Raw genomic sequence first — 19,276 nt, forward strand, 5'->3', positions numbered from 1 at the left:
AATCATTCCTAGCCTTATAAATTGCAAGTTGCTTTCCAGTTTAGAATGTGTTTTCCTCTACTATTATATCCAGTTATATTTGTTTACCATTCCTTTTCCCTGGGTGCACTTCAAGTATGCAGTTTGGATCCATTTTTGCTTCCTGGGGAAGAGAGGGGAGAAGAGAGTGTGGAGTTGGATCAGGAAGATGGAACGCAAAGGAACGGAACAATCAGTGATTGGTGGGATAAGTGCAAAGAAGGTTCAGAAACTCAGTGCAGAGTAGTGCAAAACAGACTATTTTAGGGCTGCAAAGATAAATTAATCCCAGAATAACCTTTTGAAATGCTGGCCTTATACTGCACTAAACTGTGTATAGAGGAGCCATGCCTTTCCACTGGTATCAACATTTTCCTCTAGGTCTGCTTGAGAATTACATTTTCAGATGTTTCACTTCTAGCTCCAAATTCTCAGTTTTAAGTAAATTTTAAGCTAAACAACTAATTTAACTAAAATAATCACCTTGATTGTGGTGGTGTCTCTCATTTAAGCCAGAGGATTGTCTCAGAGACAACGCTTGAAAAAGTGGCAAGAAGTTTTAAGTGCCAGAATGGAAGCCTGGACCTCTGTGTGTCTGGGTCAGGACCTAGACCCAGCAGTGGAGGAAATTATTTCCAGCTTCCCTCTGCTGTGTGGAATGTGAAGCTTCCCAAGGAAGGCCATTGATTCAGAGGGAGATTAAAAGGGTCCTTGAGATTACTCACTTATGGATTAACTGCTTTGCATTAAGAGCTGTAGGAGGCAGGTTGTTTTCCACTTAATGGGCATATGGTGAGTATGGGGGTGATTTGCCATGTGGGATGGTTTGTTGTAGATGTTTTCAAGGGCCAATAGAGTTGTTTTTTTCTAGAGAAACTAGAAATTGGTGAAGACATTCAATATTTTAACTTATCTTTAGGATATCTGAAAGAGGGGCCTGGACCCTTGGGGAAATGATCTTACCAATATCATTAGGATTTAGGGTGATGCAAAGCCAGCAGGCAGGATGGGCCAAAGCTTGGATTTTATAAGAAAACTATAAGGAGCTGGCTGTGGGACTTTGAGGTTGAAGGCCTTTGTGACTGAGCTCAGGGGTGCTGCAGATCACATCTCCCTTTACATCTACTCTGAAGGGTGCCAGGGTCCTGAGGAAAGTGGCACTGGCTTCTAGGAGTGTAGACCTGGTTTGTTCCTATGGCCCCAACCTGGCAGGCAAAAAAGTCGTGGGAAACAATACCTAATTTGGGATCACTGTTATATGATCTCCAATAAATAACTGTATGGAATGCAGCCAGAGTAAAGTTCTCAGGCTCCATCATGGCTCTGAATCATGAGTTTTGCTGTACAGCGCTGATTAAATATGAAAGTCCTCTGGTCAACTCTGGAGTATATTAACCAGAACACATAACATGCTTTTTCTAATCACTACAGTATCACAGTGGTAACATGCATATGGTGATTTGGAACATTGTAATCAGTAGTAAGGTGCTCCACATTAATAATTATTTATCATCTGGTTGTTTTTCAGTTCTGTCTTTTTGAAACCAAATAAATTAGGACAGAAATTCATTGCAGCGGCAAAGTCAAACCCTGAAAGACTAGAGATTGCTGAATTCAGTATTTTCTGCAGACTTCCCTAATTCCCCCCGTTCTGAAAATAGACTTTTATTTTCTGCAGATTCCTGCTGTTGGTAGAAAAATTATCTGCTTCAACATTTCATTTGATTTTTTTTTTTGCATTAACTTTGTGTAGTCCACAGGCTTTTGTGCATAACCTGAAATGTACTTTTAAGTAGTTCATTTGCTTTCAGACGTTTTTGAGTTATAATGTCCACATCTTAGTGTCTGACCATTCCCAAGCTGTAGTGGATGTGATGAGAGGGTCCTTTCATCTTCTGAGGCAGTAGAACAGCTGAAATCTGTGCAGTTGCCAGTCCAACACAGACATTTGGCCCGTGTTTACCTTAAATACATATTCAGCTGAATGTTTTGGTTCATGAGCATGGGGAAGCTCAAAAAGATGTACAGATAACATCCAGTTCTTCAGAAAGGCATTTAGCAGCCTCATTGTTCTTTCTGTCTGCCCACCTCCCACCTACTTCTGCCCTGCTCATGTTGAGGATGTAAAATGTCAGACTGACAGTTCAAGTGCAGCGTAACAGCAAACAAATGTGAGTAATGGGAAATCTCTACCTGAGGCTGCCCCACCTGCCATTAGTGAGACAACATGGGTCCAAGAGAGAGTTTGCTGTGCTGTCTCAGCCCCTGGAAGACCCATGAAGGTGGGTGCAACCCTATGCCATTACTAGTCTAAGCCATTTTAAATTCCTGCCTTAGGAGTAGAGTTCTGTGACTGTGTGTCTTTGTGTATGGAGATGTGTGTGTCATTGCCTAGAAGAACTGTGGGCTTGGGGGGACATAATTCCAACTTTCTGATAGAACTCTATTTTCTCTCATAATATAAGATCAGGAATTAACAAGATGCATTACCTATTTTCTTTTGTTCATATCTAAATTGTCTCCAGATCCTCAGTCTGAGGATGAATTCCAGTTTTAATACCTTGTTGTACATGTGTGATGGTGGCATAAGAGTGCTATATTATATCTCTGGAGAAAATTACTTTGTAATTTCATCTTTTTTGTATTTTTCTATTGTAAGCATGCAAGATGCAAGACACTGCCTCTGTGATCAGAGCTGTTTCATCCATAATATCATTTTTTTTGCCCAGCATGTTGTAAGGACAGTAAAAGAGCAGTGGCTTTGGCAGCTGTTTCACCCAGCCTGCACAAGTGGTATTGTTGCCGTTTTGAACATGTTTCTGTATGGCAAAGGTATGTAAAATGTCAGACTTTTCAAAAGCCTTAAGTGATGTGAAGTGCCTCATGTTCTCAGCATTCAACATCAGACAGGTTAAAGATCTCGTTGGGATGACGCTGTTGGGAAGCTGAACTTTTACAGGGAATTTCATTATCAACACAACATCAGTTATACCAAAAAAATAAAGTCATCAATTACCTTGTGATTGGCTTCAAAGTCATAAAACCTTAATGAGTAAAAACAAGAAACAGTGTGGGGCTGGAGAATTGATAGAAGTAAATACTAGACTTGAAACAACACGGAAAATCCCTACCACTAATACTAGTTGTTAGAGCAGTATATATTTATCGACGTCGAGATGCGTGGGGAATAATTTTACTAAAGACATGCATACTTCTCAGGGGATTTGCTTATTTTTTTATTTTTTGAGGTCTTACATATGCATGACATTCTACAGACTTTCTTTATACATATTCATTTTTTGACTCCGCCTATCCTCACTTGGTATGGTAATTACTCTATGCCCTTCTGGGCATGCTCAGTTCTTAGTGGTGGTGGTCTCCAGTCCGTGGCGGTGGTCTTTTTTCATTTACTTCTTCACCTTTATCTCTTCTGTGTGTGCTTTGGCCTTCTTGGCACAATTTTAAGAGAACATATTATCTTAGAGTCTGTGTTCTTATTTTTATCTGTGCCTTTAACATTGTTATTTTGTTGTTTAGGCTAGTTCTTCTAGTTCATCTTCTGATTATGCTGAAGGTTTCATACTTGTAATGTTTAAATATATGTGAAAGGGTAATAGGCACAGTGTTACTAAATGCCATTTCATATATTCTAAAATGCTACTTCGAATATATTCTAATATACTGTATATGCTCTTTAATTTACTATAAAGGATCAGTTGTGATTTCTTAAATTTATGCCTCAAGACTGATTCAGAAAATTAGGACAGTGTTTTGTTGTTTTTTTTTTTTTTTTTTTTTTTTTTTTTTTTTTTTTTTTTGTTTTGTTTTGTTTTGTTTTCAGCAGGTGGGAACTTGGATGGCGGAATTCTGGCAGAGGCACAGCAGAACTGGACATGCACCTCTTCACTAGAAATGTTTTCCTGAACTTGACTGCAACTCTGTCCACTGTGGAAATATTTCCAAGTGCTTCTGATATGACTGGCCAGCAGGCACCGCTCTAAGATCAGCAATTGCTTGCCTGCTGTGGCATTTGACAAAGAGCTCATCACAATCCTTTCCAGTTTCCTTTTATGGAGGAATGGTGCCCTTATAGCTCAAGGCAACAATTTGGAGTGTATTTACCTGCTTCCTGACACAGGGAAGGGGTTGCCACAAGATTTACACTTGGTTACTTCAGGCAGTTCTTGGACTTCTCCTGGATTTCAGGATGCATAGAGATAGCAATGAAGCATTGCTGGCAGGTAGATGGACAGAGGGAGGTAATTTTAACAGGTGACTATTTAATCCTCTGTACTTGGAGGTTTCTGGAAGAACTACCTGCAAAGATAAACTGGAAAAACAGATTTCCTGAGGAAAGGCTTCTGCTTACTGAATTGGATTTCAGCCCTTGAAGTACTCAGTGACTTGAAACCAAATGCCCTTGTGCAAACATGGTCTGTGTACTCCTCAGCCACATCCAGACAGGACCTGCTCAACTGCACTTCTTTCAATACAGCTGCAACACCCCCTGCCCCCCTGTCCCCTCCCCCCTGCTGCCCCTCACTGCCCTTCCCTCCATCCTCTGGTCATACAGGTTTTGATCCCAGGCTATTAAAGCTGTGCAAACCCTGAATATGGCAGACTAGCTCTATTTAAACCTCTCAGCCACAGAGGTAGTTTTAACAGGTACAGCTGGAACTGACTGAATTTTTCCTTTACTGCCTTCTGGGCTTAGACCAGAGCAGGGATCCTGCTGCCTCCCTGGAACAGGTAGGGGAGGGAGCTGTAGGAAGAGGGCAGAGAAGGGACAGCTTTGTCACCATCTGAGTGACCTTTCTGCTTTTTGGACTGAAATGGGACCATTTCCTCTGTGTGCTGACATTTGCTCCAGCCCTGTCCTTCTGTCGCTTTCTTCATCTCCGCTTTACTTTGTAATTGCCTTTTGTTTTACTGGTTTACTCCACCCATCCCCAAGCTCCTTCCCTTCAACATCTCCTCTCCAGGGATTCCTCTGCATGAATCTGGCCAACACAGGAGGCAAAGAAGGGACAGCCATTGCTCTGCTTTTATTACCCAGTTCTCCTCATTCCTGTATGTTGGGTCTGTCTTCTTTGATATCTCAGGCCACTTAAGGCATCTGTTTGAGAAGGGGGAAAAAAAAAAGGTATGAGGATTTCTTTCTTTTTTCCTCTTCCTCTTGTTCTGCAGATCTCCTGGGGTACTCAGAGTTTGACCTCTGTGGATTCTCACACCCTGGCTGGAGCTGCAGGAAAATCAACGCTTGAATAGCATGTAATTTCTTACTGATATTTTGTGCGTCATTTTGTTACTGTGTTTATGCAGTTGTCGCTTGCAAACAGCACGTTGTGACTTTGGCTCGATCTCGTCTCCTCTCTCCTCTTCTCCACCCCATTCTTGCCCTCTTGTCTTTCTTTGGTCCTAGTTTTTGTCATGATCTAGACAGACTGGAGACTTCTAGGCCCCAGAAGACCTGCATTTCTAATGTAAGAAAACAAGTGGAAAAAAGCTTAATCTTTTTCCATTGGACTGAAATCCTACAGGTTCCTTAATCTATTACAAAGTCACATAAAGGGCATAAGTGGCATTTCTTTTTCTTTGGCCATCATTTTTAAGGGGAGTGAGGGGGGGAGCAAAGACAATTCAGTTGATAAATCAAGAAACCAAGAGACAGGATTCCTGATTTCTGCTCTTGGAAATCTTTTGCCCCTTGTTGGCTGTCTCACTCAGAGCTTGTCTTTTCTTTTTTTTTTTTTTTTTTTCTCGTCAAAGTTTACCTAGCTGTTAAAGAATAGCTGTTGCACTTGCCTGCAGGAGGTGATTATGGAAAAGGTAACATTTCCCTTAACGGCTGAGCTGCAGTCGATTTAATTTGCAGTTTGTTATGAAATGGTAGGTATTGTTTTACCTCTCTTCATCCCCAGGCTGGGAGAACGGGCACAGAGAGTTCCAGAGATAAATGGTGAGCTAAATAATTACAGGCCTGCCTCCCAGGGATGGTTTGAGGATTAATGGCTGTTTGTACAGCACTTCAAGATCCTTAGCTGAAATCTGCTTTGAACTCTGGGGCATTTCAGGCTGCAGGTGATGGGTACCCCCAGGCTCTGGCAGAGGCCAGTACTCAGAGTATATCAGGTCTTTTGAAGCAGACATGCAGGGATGTGGCTGGCCAGGCTCATAGGGGAGGTTTATTTTAGATCTGGGAAATGTTCCTATGTGGAATGGGAAGGTGACAGGGAGGACCTGTCCTTTCAGACTCATTTCTTTTAAGCAGATGAAGCTGCTTGAAATAGAAACTAGAGGATAAACATACCCATACTTCTCTAGCCATCTTTGTGGTCTTTCTGTTGATTAGCAGTGTCCCACCTGGTAAGAAGAAATCAGTTCTCAGCTGTCATGGACAGAAGAAGCAAACAGCATGAGTTGCCTTCTGATGCCAGCCAGAGCTTCCTTGGTCTTTTCTCCTCAGGACCCCATGGGTGACCTTCAGAGGATTGCACTTAGCCAGAACACTGCATTTCAAGTCTTTGGAGCTAATATTCCATGAATGACCATAACTTCTCTAGGCTGTGATATTTTCTGTCATTATCACAAATGAGGAAACTTTTCTGTTGGGTGCCTGCAAAGTGTTGGAATGCCAGCCTGGCTTTTAGAGCCCTAGAAGGAAGTGCTGAGAGCATTGCTTTCTAATCTTGCAGCGGAGATTTTCAAAGGGGAGGCTGTACTGTGGGAAGCTGTGTAAGATTAAAATGGATCCAGTCAGCTTGAGCTTGTCTCACTACGGAAGCAGCCATCAAGGGCCAGGCACTTGGGCAAAGTTCTTCCTAGCCTGTGGGAGGAGTACATGCATTTGGGAAGCTCCTTGAGTGCAGCAGCCACTGAAGATGCAGGAGAGAAGAATCTCTCCCTGGGACTCAGGAATCCCTCAGGCTGGTGCAAGGACCTATGGTCCTAAGCAGCAGCTGGTGCTGTGTGACAAGGCTCTCATGGCACTTGAGGTACAGGGACTGTCAGGAGACTGACTGTGTCCCTGGAGTGACCATGGGGAAATGGGACAGGACATGTTACGGCTGGGGAGCAGATCTGCACTGAACAGATGCAATGAGTCCATCCCAAATCCTTTGCTACTCATCTCATAATGTGGGGGAAGGAAGAACAGCTCATCTTATGTAGTCAGGGACCTCACCAGTGTCATTATTGTCCATCTAGTTGTGGAGAATATGCTGGGGAACAGATATGTCATCTGATCTTTGTCAATCCTTTTTTTTTTTTTTTTTTTTTTTTTTTCTCTTATGAAGCATTGCGTCCTGGTTACAGGCAATGCAGATGAAAGTATCCATTCCCACCACCCCTGCCTCTGCAGAGTAGCACACTGGAGAGGAATGAAGGGCCATGGGAATACTAAGCATTATTTTATTATGGAGACAGTGGAAGGATGGAGAAGGAACACAAGGAAAACACTATGGTAAGACCACACAGACAGTGCTTACGTTGGGGAGAACAAACCCAAAGAGACTTCAAGAGACAAATGGACAGGAGAAGAGGAAGAAAGATGAAAACAGGAGACTGAGCAAGACAAGCAAGGAATGGCAGAGCCACCTTCTTCCAGTTTGTCCAGGGAGAGGCAGGAGCAGACCTGGGGCTCTTCATCTGTGAAAAAAACAGTCTTCTGCACACCATTCTCCCATTTTCCTGAAATCTCTGCTTTTGCTCCTCCAGGCAACCATTAATCTAATATTAAGCCCCTTAACCTCTCTAATTGTTCCCTTTCAGTGTCAGCTGGTTTCCTATTAACCTTTCAATCTCTCAGTAATGCAGTTACTTCTGACTCCAGCCAGACCCAGCTCTAAAGCTTTACCTCCGGCAGTGAATTTTCCAAGCTTTCACTTTTTTTTTTTTTTTTTTTTTTCCTCTTTCTTTTCGGTAATGATTATTACTGCTGTTAAGGAGCCAGTTTGAACCAGCCTCTAAGTGCACGAGGCTGAACCAGTTGGAGTCTATAAATAGCCCTTCACTAACCTTGTACCTTATTTCATTAGGTTGATTGGCTTCCCTCCCTCCACTTCATTGCACCTCTATCTCTCTCTCCCCTCTCCATTATTGATGCTGGTTCTTTTGTTACTATCCAAGACACCTGCTTGTTGATAGCAGGGTGGATCAGCCCTGGGTTCTTCCCTCCTGAACAAAATAGTGCTGTTGTGGAGAAATGCCTCTAGAGTTTCATGAGAGAGGGAAGGCAGAGGGTGAGGCAGGTCTGAGACAGCAAGTCAGAAAGTGTCCGTATTGTGCAATGGGAAAATTGTGTGGCTCAGCACCAGTCCCAGGGACAGAGTTTGCCACCCACAGGCTGGTGGGTTCCTCCTGTGACACATAATGTGCTTATTCTTGAGTGCAGTCTCCTGTGTGAATCCCATTGTGCTATATCAAAGCCAAGGCATGTGCCTAAGGACAAATGGTGCTGCAGTTCAAATCAAGCAAAAGTACAGATCACAGAACTGTCTGCTGTACCTGAGACCAATCCTTTGGCCATGTTGACATTATTAGTCAATATACTGCTGCTGCTTGACCCTGCAACATGGCAGAGCATAGTTTGCTTCACTAACCATCATCATGTCTCAGCTCAAAAACATTTTCATGCTGTGCCTCCTCTACTTCACCTGCTTCTTTTAGTGCTAAAAAAATTCCTGAGCTCTGCTCAACCCTGGTGCTTCTCCCTACAAACTGCTTTTTTTTTTTTTTTTTTTTTTTTTTTTTTTTTTTTTTTTTTTTTTTTTTTTTTTTTTTTTTTTTTTTAATACAATGAATATTTGTACCAAAGACTGAATTAAGCAATTTCATAAGCTGACCTGAAATCTCTGGGGCCAGCGTAAATCACAGGTCAAATTCACAAGTCTGTATCTGAGTGGCACTTGCAAACTGCTCATGTGCAGCAATGCAGTGGGGCAGAGCATCTGCCAATGCTTCACAAGTACTCGGGGTGCTATTGCAGTAACAGGTTTTGTTTGGTGGATTCAGCAAGAGCCATGGTTTCTACAGGTGGGGAAGCACCATTCCAATGCACAAGAGCTGGGATCAAGGATGCAGTCCATTTTGCTCACTGAAGAAAGGCAAGTTCTTTCCCTATGAAGTCTCCTTTTTCCCCAGAGAGAGACACTTAGAGGAAACTTTGCTAATCTGTACTTAGGCTGACGTTTATAGCCTTTTGCTTCAGCTCAGAAGAAGGATTTGTGTGTCTAAAAGCTCTTCTGTTTTTTCTAGCTGTATCATTTGTCTAACACCAGCTGTTACCTTTCCCTGAGAGTCCTGCCTCAAAGTCAACAGCAACTTACCAAAATAATAGGAGCCATTCTCTTCTGCTCTCTGTACAGCTCTCTGTGTTTCTACTTGTTCACTTACTGCTATTCCTTGTTGTTGGAAGGGCAGATTCTGGCAGCAACGAGCCTTTGTCTTATTTTCTGGCAAACAACCTCAGTCTGCAACAAGGCAGGAAAGGCAAACAGTGAAGAAATGAGAGCTGGTAAAACTGGGATTAGAGGAGAAGGTTAACTTCTGGTGGCTTCTCTTTTTTAAGTTTGATGGGGAAAAGGTTTAGTAAAAGCACTATGTGTGGAAAACAAACACCCTCCATCCCCTCCAAGGCAACTGGCAGCTGGCATTCACACTTGTTTAATAATACAGGTTACCCAGCATGGCTGTGTGCTCACTTTCCATTGTCCACAACCTCCTTGTCTTCATGTTTATCCTTCTAAACCCCCATGCCTTGCCTTTGCTCCTGTGTCTTTTAGGTACTCAGATCTCAGCAGGATGAAGGAGCCTCCCTGAGGGCTGCATCAGGGCTCCAAGATGGTCCCTGGGGCAGTGCCTGCCTCCCTCCTGCCTTTCAGCCCTCCCAGTCACCATTTTGGTCACTGTGAGTTATGCAGGGAGCTCAGGAAACTCTTCATGTCAAGGCTCTGAGCACCCCATGCTGACCAAGTTGATGGCAAGACCCTGGCTGTGCTTGTGAAGGCCTGGGCTCAGGGCAGGAAGTTGCCCATCATTTATGGTTGAAAGAGGGGCCCAGAGGCCAGTCAGCATCCCCCTAACAGAGGCCCAGCACAACAAGGGGTACAAGCTGGCCCTACAGGTGGCTGAATCGAGCTGAGTGCCTCTCTCCCCCACACACTGCTCATATACTGCCATGGTTTGGGGGCTGCCAGAGCCCCTTTAAAGCTTTCTGGCCCACCTGCCCTTCACAGAGGGTCTGGGGAAAGTCAAAGCCCATGGAAAGGCCATTTGACCCCCTGATGACATGCTGCCCTTCTGCAGTGGGCACCGTGCTGTCCTGGGAAACGGAAAGGGGAGCACAGCTCAGCTGTGCCAGCAGAGCCTGGCAGGATGTGTGGCTGCAGAGGGACATCTCTCTGTCCTGCCTGCTGAAAAACCTGCCTGCCAATGAAGGTGATGCAGACTCCTGTGGAGCAGAACATGTGTCCAAAGAGAAAACTGATGGCAGAGGTACTGCCCATCAAAGAGCTACCCCTGCTTTTTGATCTGTATTGTGACAGGTGAATGGTATCAGACCCATTGTTAGCTGCAATCCAGTTGCCCATTTTTCCTGGATTCTGTGGCCAGTCCTATCTATTCCCTGTCCCTTGGGAAGCTTCCTAAATATTTGTCCCAGTGATCAATCATATGACCCCACTGTAGCAATGTGATACAGCTTTAGCTGTGCTAATCAGCTTAGCTTGGGCCCCTGACCTCTGTCATCTTATTTTAGGAAAAAACTTTACACAGTGCCTGGTAAGGGCTGTTCAGTCCAGAGGATTTAAATCCAAAGTGAGAAATAGCAACACAGACTTTTGCTTTTTATTTTGTAGCCAGAATTCTGTTTGCCATTATTCTGATTTGTCATCTCTCTAGGAAGAGTTGAGCTTTGAATAATACACCAAGAGTTCAATTTCATGATAAAATACTTGACTCTTGACAAAAAGCACCCCAAATAGTAAATGTTGAGTGCTTTGGCTGAAGCACTTAAGAGATATTCAGTCATCCAAATAGACTAAGACACCAAATCCCTTCCCTCCTTTCTCCTCCCAACTTTAAATGAGGCCCTTAAAAGCAAAATGGGCTCTAGAGAATAGTGGCTGGAACAGGGAACTGAAAATATGCGCCTTGAACCTCAGGGGGTTTTGTGGGGAAGATGTCAAAGGACAGATGGACCTAAAGATAAATATATTCTTGGAGTGTTCTTTTTCTCCACAGAGATATATCTCAACTCCAAAGCAGCAGCAGGAGTCAGAGGTGAATTAGCAGCCAAGAACAGCCAAGATCCCAGCTCCTCAACTGCTCATACTGGTGGGAGAAAATGTCCTGAAAGCCAAGCCTCTTTCAATGGTCCAGGAGTACAGCACAAGCCCTACAGACAGTATATGAAAATGTGAACCACATCATATCTGTAGGAACTTGTTTTATTAGAGACATGAGTACTGACAACCTTCTCTGCATAATCTCTGGAGGGAACAGACTGGCTTCTGTAAGGGAGAGACAGATGAGGACAAACTATACTTGGATAAAAGAACAACTGGAAATATGTTGTGTAAGAGGAGGGTCTGGCAGAAACTAAGCACTTTCCAAAGCCTGAGAACTCCTACCAGGGCAACTTCTGTCATCAACCCTGATGGTGAACATCCCATGGGCTGTCAGGGCAGGGAATGTCTCCAGATCCGCCTGAGGGCTTTCCCAGTCCAGCTGCTGCAGCAGCCTCCTCTCCCAAGTTTCTGAAGCACCATCTGGATGCAAAAAGAGGATCATCAAACTCCTATTTGCCACATCTTCAGCCCTTCCCCCACCCTATGAAGCATGTCTTTGAGTGAGTTCATCATCCTGCTTTCTCAGCAGGTGAAAATATCCTCCTTTTTAGCATCCCAGGGAAGATATGGTAACTGCTGAGGTGTAATAGCAGACTTTGAACATCCTCAAGGTTTTTGAACTTGTATTGTCCTCTTGACACCCATGACTTGAACATAGTCTGGAACTGATTAACTTGACTGCTTCAGTCTCTGGAAGGGAATGTTCTTTATGCAGTTAAATATTTACTTATCAATGTGCACAGACCAGGCATTACAGAAGCCTTAGCAACATTTGCATTTTCTCCCCATAAACTGCAAAAGGAGCATCCTCTATTATTTCAGTGCTGCCACTTCCATCCATCATGGTAGTCCAGTCGTGTCCTGTTCAATCTAGCTCTCTTATTAGCTTCAGCAACATTCCTAAACCATGAGATAGGTAGTCCACAGCATGGGGAGCCCATATTAGACATCCAAAATATTCCTTGGTTCCAAAGTACATCCTTGAAGAATAACATGAATCCTATTTCTGAAAATTGTGTGTCTCTAGCACTTGCAAGCACATTTGCATGACATTGCTTGGGGAGAGGCTGAGCTCTCCCCTACCCAGTCTTCCATTGGCAGATGGACTTTTACGATAGAAATTATTTCTATCTTAGGCAGCACCACAGTGAGGTGATAAAAAATGTGAAAATCTGAAGCATTGGTAGGGGCTTTTAGAAATACTGGGGTATTCCCATCTTCCTTCCAGCTCCTACCAGCTGTAAATGCTGGGGTGGGTACCTCTGACATGCCAATATACCCAGGAGGAGCATATCACCCCTCTCTGCTGCTGCCCAGTATCAGACTGCTCCATCCTGACCATGCCAGGCCTGAGAGAGATGTTTGCCAGCCCCAGGACTGGGTCTGGCCTCCAGGATACCAGCAGGTTGGCACTGCTGGATCTGTGCAGGGAGTGAGGAGAAGCTGGGAAGTGTTTTGGCTCTGCTCAGAGCTGAGTAAACAGAGCAGCTTTTGCCTGGGAATAGGTGCAGTCCCTGAGCACACTGGTGACGCAATGACGTCCCTGTTGCTCCTCCTGGCAGGGGGAGTCTCCCGTTTCCCCTGGCTCAGGCAGAATTTTTTTTTTTTTCCCCCACCCCTTTGGCACCGAACAGTTAGCTTACCATTTCAGTCACCAATGACAGCAACCAAAAAATAATACTACTGTACTCAGTTAATCCATAGGAAAATCCCATATCGGCACACAAAAGGTGGAGACGGTGCTCACGCATTTTCCCCTAAGGGCCTTAGGCAATGGAAATTTTCTCAAGCTCCATTCATTAACGGAATAGATGAACAGTTATGTAAGGTCACATGAGGGAAGTGGTTGGTCTTTGGTCAATGAAAGAGTTAGTCACACATCACTGAGCTGGATAGCCCTGGGAGGAATTGTGGAGCCACCCTCTGCATGTTCAAAGACTGAAGAGGGAGAACTTTAGCTATAATTCCTCACTATGCCCTGGGCTTGGGCACCACCTTTACAGACCTGGCATTGCAGGAGGCATGTGGTGCTGCTAAGCAAAAAAGCAGAGAGTTGAGGTCTGTTGAGGTCCTCCAAACTTTCTTCTTCCCGGATCACTCAACCCTCCTCTGAAGGAATTAAACAACCACCTGCTGATCTTGGGTTGCCAATGTGCATTTGTGCATCCCCCCAGCCAGTCTGTTGTTGAGATACTCAGAGCGTAAGTAAAAGAACGTGATACAATTCAGCAATTACAGTGGACATAAAATCTGTATTAGGGCTCTCAGGAACCACTAGAACATTACTAGGACATTCAGCTGGGGGAGGATTTTTAAGGATCTCTTCTGTCCATAACTGAAGTGGTTTGGAATTTTCTCTCCCTCTTTGAACCAAGGATGATGCCATCATACAGAATTCCTGTGGGACTGACTGTAAGAGAGAAGATAGGGCACTGACTGGCATCCACACTTTAGTACCCAGTTAGACATGGTCTGCAATAATATTCTCCCATTCTCACTAGCTCTCATCCTTGTCCCAGGCAGCCCAGTTGAGAGCCCTCCAGTCCTCTGAATTTGAGTTACCTTGACCCTTGGTTCTTCTTAGCTTCTGCTCTAGGGCTTGCAGATCTGATTTTAAGACAAGAATGTCTTGCAGACAAATCAAAGCAGTTTTGTTTGCTCATTTGCTCTAATCCCTGGATGTTGAGTGACCAGCTTCAACCTGCTAGTGCACTTTCACCTTGCAGCCAATCTCTTGAAGGTCATTTCAGACCACTGGAGAGGCAGGGTGACAAAGCTTGGCTGGCAGCCTCCCCAGGACATGGAGCAGCAGTCACCTGGCACCAGCTATCAGCAGGACTCACGGCCTGATGAGTGCAGAGGGCAGAGGAAGCCTGCGAAGGAGACTCATGTTGGGCAGGTGGGGAGAATGTGGGTGTCAGGTTGTACCTGAACCATGATCTGATGCCTGAGGGCTGATAATAAGTTGTAATTATGTAAACCAAAGTGCCTGCCACATTTGCTGGTCTGCCCCAAGTGCTGAGGTGGTGAAACCCTGCGAGGAGGACACCTTAGCCCATCTGGGAGGGGCTGCGGCGTAGATCCGGCCCTCAGTAAAAGCCCAGCTGTCTCCCTGAGCAGGTGGTTTCCAGGAAGAGCCACATTCCTGTGACTGTGAGGAGCTGAAAGGACCATGTATGGGATATGCCTTAAAATAGACAGAGATATAGGAACAGAATTCAGGTCCCAGGCAATGTGGACTTGATGGCATCTCAGGCGTTTGGTCAGGAAGGGAAGTGCTGCTAGAACTACAGCTGCCTCAGCCTTGACTGCAAGTGTCTCTGATAACCTTAGGGCTGTTTTCACTCAAGGAAAAGATTCTTGGGTTTTTTCAGCCAAATTCTGTTCTACTTCATTGTTTTCTGCTTTTCTAAAAGATGAGCTGAGTGGGAAATAGATTTCCCCTTTCCCAAATGTCTGAGGTATTGTGGAAAGAGGTCTATCTCATATTTGGAGAAAAATTTGAAATCGCTAAGCTTTCAAATAATTGATATTTTGCTAGGAGAAAGGAGGCCCTTTTTGAAATATTTCATTTCAGTAACCTTAAAATGGTCTTTTTAGAACCATTTTACTATATCTAGCCTTCTGATTTTTAACTAAGTATTGTATATATTGAATATTGTAATATTGTATTTTTTTTCCTTTAAAAAAATGTCTAAATGTTATGATACCCAGAAAAGGGATTCCCTCACAGTATTTCAAGCTGACAAGTTCTTTGAAAACATCTGTTCTCCAAAAATTATCTAGTTCTGAAAAACTGTCAATGAAATTGAGAAAAGTTTGGTGAAAAGTTTCCAGCAAATTCTCCTGAAGCGTGTATCTTTTCAATGTAAAGCATTTCCTGGCCATCTGCAAACCAAGCAGTGATGGGTTGAAAGACAGAGCTGTTTGATGGCAGCTGGAAAATGCAGTGGAGATGAATTTTGGCGGCCATTCACTCCTGCTGTGTAGTTTGGCTTTGCTCTTTACAATAGAACAGTGTATGTTCCCCACTGAAAAAATTCACCCCAGTATCAGTTGTTTTGGTAAAATCCTCTGAGCCTGCAGAGTTCTAAGAGGTCTTGGGACAGCACACTTCAGGTAAGAAGACCCCAGAAGTGCTCAGGGCATGACATCAGTGAGCAGGAGGAGAAATGGGTTTTTCCTTATTGCCCACCTGCTGCTTTGCTCTCTCACTGGCACAGCCTGACTTGCCTTGCAGCGTCTGCTGGAACGTGTGGCACCCGGAGACCATGGGAGTTAATTATTAAACAAAATGGAGTCATTATGCCCTGTGCCACTGCTGTTCCTCACATAAATCTGCTGCACAGTAGAAAAACGATCCCGTGCAATGAGAACAAAGAAATCTTTTCAGGATGAGCACATTTTCCTCTGCTGGAGAGCTGCTCTCACTTCACCTCCCTGGAGGAGTGATGCATTTGTTCTCCATAAAGGTGGGGGGCTTTGGAAAGACAGATGAAAGTGATATAGAGCCTCAGGGTACTGATTTCCATGAATAATCTCCCCAGCTGTTAGCCTGGGTCTAGAGCCATTTCCTTTCAGAAAATACATTTCTACTAGCAACATTTCAGGGTCCGGAAGGAAATATTTGCAAGTTACCTTTGGCATTTCAAGGCCAGCACATTTTCCACCGAGCTTCCCTTGAACTTCTAGATAAAATATTAACTCCTGGACGAGGTGCAGAGGCCCTGGCAGGCTGTCAACCAGCAACACAATTAAGGAGACAGTCTCTGGTGAGATAGCATTCAGTACTTTAAAAAGCATCTGTGATTAGTTTCACTGTGATTAGTTTGACTGACACACAGGAAAAAATTAAGACTACAGGTGAGATTTCCAGATGCCAGCTACCCAGGAAAACAGCTGGTCATCTCAGCTCTGGGAGGGGATAGAAGAGAGCCAGTCTGTGTGAAGCCTTCTGCTATGCAGCCTTTCTGAAGCCTTTTCTCTCACACAGAGGGGAAAGGGTCTCTCCTCTGTGGCTGCTCAGCCTGGCAGACATGGGAGGCCCATGAAGGGGATGTACTATGGTAAAAAGGGTGCATGGACTGAGACCCCAGCAGATGGGAATCCATTGGCTGCAGGAGGGCCCTGGCTGAGGGGTAGGAGCTGAGATACTGGCAGGGGACGGGTTAGGCCATGGGACTCAGGTATATCTCAGATGTTTGGTTTGTGCCCATAATGTCCAGGTACCATGTAGAGACAGATGCCCAAGTCTCTGCCTTTCACCACTCAGCATAGTGGCCCTGTGGAGGCAGAGCACTGTGGCTGGACATAAGTAGATGGGCAACAGTGGCTGTTTCCCTGGGGATTTAATTCCTGAGTATCTGTGCTCCAAGCACTCCTGCAGGCAGGCTGTGTACTTGCCGTAGGCATTTTGCTGTCCCTGTTTTTGCTGGCCAGTGCCAAGTTGAATTGGTCCTTTGCTGCCCTCTCAAAGAGGGCACAGGTTTTGGAAGGAGTCCCTCTGCTTTGCCACATGCTGTAATAGCAGGGAAAGAGAAACACAGAGGTCATGTGGCCTGGGCAAAGGCAAAAAGCAAAGGGACTGGCAGGGCTGGCCATGGCAGCCAGGACTCCTACCTCCTGGGAGGCAGGCACTGGCTTGTAATACTACTTCTCTGAATGTTATTTAAAGGGACAACACAGAGCACACGCCTGCTCCTGCTGGGCTCAGTCAGTTGTGTTTGTGGTGGCTCTTGCTTTTCTTTAAGAGTTTACCTTGGCACTTTCCCTGCTGCTTCACTGGCACCCTGTAAAAGGACTGCAGTGACCCTTGTCCCCTGGATGCAGAAAGAGCGCCTGGAAAAGACTGAGGATTCAAGAAATGTGCATGCTCCAAGGATGGCTAGCTGTGCTTTGCAGGCCTGCTGATGCCCAGCTAGAGCTGGATGTGAGGCATGTGATGAGGGCCTGTCCCAACCCCTGTCATGTGTCACACACCACAGCAGTGCTGTGCTGTGGTCACCTCCCTCACCTGTGACCCTACACACCTCCCCAGCTTGCCCTGTAACCTCTTGGCTGTGATGTTTGGCTTCATCCCCTGTGTGCTGCTGGGTATCTCTACATTCCTGGTGCATCCCTTTGATGACGCACCTGCTCACACCTCCAGAACCACCCAGCCAAACACTGCCTTTGCTTCAGGGGTGCAAGTGCTGTGTCAGAGGTCTGTAGTAACCTGCAAAGAATGTTCAGTGGGCTGCTAAGGGAAAGGAAAACTGGTGGCTAAAGGACACCTGGCACTCCAGGGCTGTGTGGTCCATTTTATCACCAGCTCTCCTTCACTCTGCTCCCCCTCCCCTCTTCCAGACAGTGTCACAGGGAGATGGTGTGATGGGGCCCATATCTGCAAAGACTGGGGAAAGCCTGGATATGAATAAAAGGCACAACTGAAAGCCTGGCCTGCTTCAGGCTCACTGCACTCTTTCATTCCTTCCTGAAGCAAGCAAGAGCGCATCTTTCCACAGGGAGTAGGGGCAAAGCCCACCTCCTTGCCTGTGCTCTGAGTTGGCTGGATGTGAAATAGCTCCAGTTCAGGGGAGACATAAGCTGCAAAAGTCCTGAGACTGATCTGAAACCTACCTCTTGGTATCTGTAGTCCACCTGCTTTCCACTTCTGTATGTTTACTGCTGGCATTAGTCATACATTCCTCTCTTTTTCTTCTCTGCCTCTCTGAGCACTTCAGAGGCCATGTGTCATCAACTGGTTTTAGACAAGACCTAACTGCAAAATGTGTTAAATGAATGCTAGCCTTCTATTTCCAAAATTGGCTGACTCAAGGAACTGCAAGCACACACAGCAAAATCCTCTCTAGTGCCTTCTCCATTGAGATTTATTGAGAGTTCACATGATAAGAGGGCAATCTGGTGGTCCTCAGGTCATTCTGCACCAGTTCCCAGTGAGCCCCTGAGCTGTGTCCCTCCCCTGCCTCCCTGCTTGTTAGAGTCTTGGTCTAACCTTTGCAGAGGAACAGGCACCCCTCTGTAACCAGGCATCCTATTTTGCCTGCCTAGAACCAGAGCCCTGCAGCTCAGTGCTTTGTGGACTCTCAGTATCTCCACTACATCATGGCTAATAGACATGCAAGCAGCTTCCCAGAACAGCTCTGTGTAAAATATTCAGAATCCTGGCAGGAGCAGGCTGTCTCCAGTACATGTCACACATGTCACATCACTCGGGTTCAGCTTAGCTCTGAGTCCGTGTTTACAGGTGGATTATTTTTAAGTAGAAACACAAATTAATCTAGTCCATGGATAGGTTCAAGTTATAAAGAAAATACACAAAGGTCATGCAGAATTAGGATCACTCTCTGCAGAGAGAAGTTCCTTCAGTGCTCAGTATCTTGGCTAACTCATGAGGCTGAGTTGTCTGTGCCCTAAATCACGGCTAAAATGCTGAGAAAAATCCTAAAACTTCATCTTTCCTGCCTCTGGTGATAAAGGCAACAGAGGAGATAGCAGGATATGGAATCTGGGCAGCCAGCACCTTTTTTCTCCTAAAAGGGACTGGACCAGCCTTCTTTACTTTCCCTCTGTAAACCTTAGCTTCCTTACCCATTGTAGTGGGAAAACACATGGAACTAAATAATTTTGTCTTCCCTCCTTCCCAAAGAACCTTTATTTATTTTTTCTACTTTACACCTTGATTTCAGGATGTTATCCTGGATTCGGATGTTTAAGTGTTTTCCCATGCCTGCAGCCTCCCTGTAACCATACAAGCCAGAGATTAGGAGATACGTATCACAGCAGGAGATCTGGCACAGCGTGCGTCTTTTTTCCTCTACTTGGAAAGAACAGGGACAAATATTAGTTTGAGATGAAAGAGAATGTCTTCACTTTGTTAGGAACAGGGCACTGATAATGGCTCTGCCTCA

At 45.0% G+C, this 19,276-nt stretch overlaps 2 long non-coding RNA genes across 3 annotated transcripts; one reads left to right on the forward strand and one right to left on the reverse strand.

Moving 5' to 3' along the window:
- The first annotated feature begins 4,655 nt into the window (after window positions 1–4,655).
- Window positions 4,656–11,655, forward strand: LOC310906275. Of its 2 annotated transcripts, XR_014589369.1 has the most exons (5): window positions 4,661–4,767; window positions 5,206–5,289; window positions 5,788–5,847; window positions 7,314–7,480; window positions 11,260–11,655. It is a non-coding gene; the product is annotated as an uncharacterized lncRNA (long non-coding RNA). The 2 variants fall into 2 exon arrangements; XR_014589368.1 differs by lacking the exon at window positions 5,206–5,289 and having other exon boundaries at window positions 4,656–4,767.
- Window positions 4,779–11,759, reverse strand: LOC310906276. Its single transcript, XR_014589370.1, has 3 exons — window positions 11,649–11,759; window positions 9,345–9,488; window positions 4,779–5,134 (listed from the first exon to the last, which is right to left on the reverse strand). It is a non-coding gene; the product is annotated as an uncharacterized lncRNA (long non-coding RNA).
- Window positions 11,760–19,276: the final 7,517 nt, after the last annotated feature.

This window comes from Zosterops lateralis (genome assembly GCF_965231275.1).
Source record: "Zosterops lateralis genome assembly, chromosome: 2".
Lineage (NCBI taxonomy): Eukaryota > Metazoa > Chordata > Aves > Passeriformes > Zosteropidae > Zosterops > Zosterops lateralis.